This window comes from Microcebus murinus, chromosome 11, assembly GCF_040939455.1.
Source record: "Microcebus murinus isolate Inina chromosome 11, M.murinus_Inina_mat1.0, whole genome shotgun sequence".
Classification (NCBI taxonomy): domain Eukaryota; kingdom Metazoa; phylum Chordata; class Mammalia; order Primates; family Cheirogaleidae; genus Microcebus; species Microcebus murinus.
In genome coordinates, this window is record NC_134114.1 from 85,821,372 (window position 1) to 85,824,064 (window position 2,693).

The following is a 2,693-nucleotide window of genomic DNA, read 5'->3' on the forward strand; positions in this document are numbered from 1 at the left end:
GGTGACAGGCATGGGGTCCTCTGCTTTGTTGCTGCCATCCCCTTTCTCACTGGTTTCTTCTCCTAGGACTTGAAAAACAGAGAGAAATGTCAAAGTTGTCCTCCAGACCTGGAGCTTTGTGCATGTCATTTTCTAATCTTTAAGTTCAGGAACTTAGTACAAAAAAAAAAATTCACTTCTCAGACAGTACAAACTATGTGTATTTTATCTTTGGTCAGTTTCATTAATGGGAAATATAACTGCCATCAGTTTTAAGATATGGGGCCCCTTTTACATGACCCCTTGATTTTTTTTTCAAGAGTCTTGCTGGGACTATAAAGTGTCTTTAGTTTTTCTGGAGCTAATATTATTTCTTTTATTATTTATTACTTACCTTTTATTTATTTATTTATTTTTGAGACAGGGTCTCACTCTGTTGTCTGGGCTAGAGTGCAGTGGCATCACTCCAGCCTCACACTCCTGGGCTCAAGTGATCCTCCTGCCTCAGCCTCCCAAGTAGCTGGGATTACAGGCACACACCACCACGCCTGGCTAATTTTTGTATTTTTTGTAGACAGGGGTGTCTTGCTCAGGCTGGTCTCCAGCTCCTGGCCTCAGGTGATCCTTCTGCCTTGGCCTCCCAGAGTGCTAGGATTATAGGTATGAGCCACCGTGCCTGGCCTCCTTTACCCTTAAACTGAAAAATACTACACTTCCATCATTGTTTTTGGTAATCTGTGAGACTGATTTAAGGCTAATATTCTAATCGCTTCTTGGCCTTTTGGCTAAGATCAAGTGTAAGGCTAATATTCTGGAGGCCAATTTTTATTAATTTTATTATTAAGAAAACATAGTCTAATGTTTATATACAAATTTTGTAAGGAACTTACAACCATCCCAAATTCTACATGTAATCTGTGTGTACTCCCATTTGAGATCAGAATGATTTGATCATACTCTTAGTGTATAGTTCTAAAATAGAATTTGAGTAAATCATGGCAATGTAGATGGAGTAGGAAGAATTTGAACAATAGGCTATAGTGGTAGAGTTGAAGACTGGGTTGGGTTAACTTGCCACCAAAAAGAGGAAAATGGGCCAGGCACGGTGGCTCACACCTGTAATTCTAGCACTCTGGGAGGCCAAGGTGGGTGGATCACTCAAGGTCAAGAGTTCAGAACCAGCCTGAGTAAGAGGGAGACCCCATCTCTACTATAAATAGAAAGAAATTAATTGGCCAAGTAAAATATATATATAGAAAAAGTTAGCTGGGCATGGTGGCGCATGCCTGTAGTCCCAGCTACTCGGGACGCTGAGGCAGGAGGATCGCTTGAGCCCAGGAATTTGAGGTTGCTGTGAGCTAAGCTGACACCATGGCACTCTAGCCTTGGCAACAGAGTGAGACTCTGTCCCCCCAAAAAATAAAAAAATAAAAAATAAATAAAAAAGAGAGAAATGAAGGGAAAATCTTGAGATGGAGGGGAAGGGAGGACAGACTTGAGGACAGGAGACAGGATAATTATTTGTGGAAACTGATTTAGGTTGTGTGCTTAGGAAAGGGAATTTATAGCAAACATAAGGTATGTGATGTGGGAACGGGGAGGAATAAGTTTGCCTACGCTAGATAACTACTGAGAATGCAGTTTGAATGGAACCTGGCATCCTATCAGGTACTTAGGTATTAAAAATGGTCCAGAATCATTGAAACCCCTTATTCCCCAAACATAAGCAAAGGCTGAAATCACTCTGTTCTAATAATTTTATAAACCAGAGTGCACACAACTCCAGAAGAATAAATATTCAATCTTGAAGATGAGCTCATGTTTAAAAATTACAGATTATGTAAGTGAGATCCAGCAGATACCAACAGAATTAGTTATTATAAGACCTGAACATTTTCCCACTCTTTTATTGTGTTAAAATACACACAATGTAAAATTTGCATCTTAACCATTTTTAAGTGTATGGTTCAATGGTATTAATTACATTAATAGTTTTTGTTGTTCAACCATCACCACCATTCATCTCCCCTAACTCCTCAGCTTGTAAAACGAAACTCTACCCATTAAACAATAACTCATTTATCTCTCCCCCCAACTTCTGGCAACCAGCATTCTACTGTTTGTTGCTATCATTTTGACTATTCTAAGTACCTCACGTAAGTGGAATCATACAGCATTTGTCTCTTTGTGACTCACTTATTTCAGCTAGCATTATGACCTCAAGGTTCATTCATGTCGTAGCATATGTAAGAATTTCCTTTGTTTTTAAGACTGAATAATATTCCATTGTCATGGACACTTAGATTTCTTCCATACTTTAGCTATTGTGAATAATGCTGCTTAAATGTGGTTGTAAAAATACCTCTTTGAGAGCCTATTTTAAATTGTGCAGGGTAAATACCCAGAAGTACAGTGCTGGGTTAGATGGTAACACTATTTTTAATGTTTTGAGGAACTACCATACTGTTTTCCACAGCAGGTATACCATTTCACTTTCCCAGCATGGGTTTGTCTACCATTTGCACATCTTCTTTGAAGAAATGTATATTCAAGTCTTTTGCCCATTTTTGAACTGGGTTATTTTGTTGTTGTTGAGTTGTAGGAGTATATTCTGGATATGAGTCCCTTATCAGATATATGATTTGCAAATATTTCCTCCCATTCTTTGGATTGCCTTTTTACTCTGTTGATATTGTCTTTTCATGTGCAAACTT

At 38.5% G+C, this 2,693-nt stretch overlaps 1 pseudogene; it reads left to right on the forward strand.

The window, feature by feature from the left end:
- Positions 1–744: 744 nt before the first annotated feature.
- LOC142874131 (uncharacterized) lies at positions 745–877 on the forward strand (annotated as a pseudogene).
- The last annotated feature ends 1,816 nt before the right edge of the window (positions 878–2,693 follow it).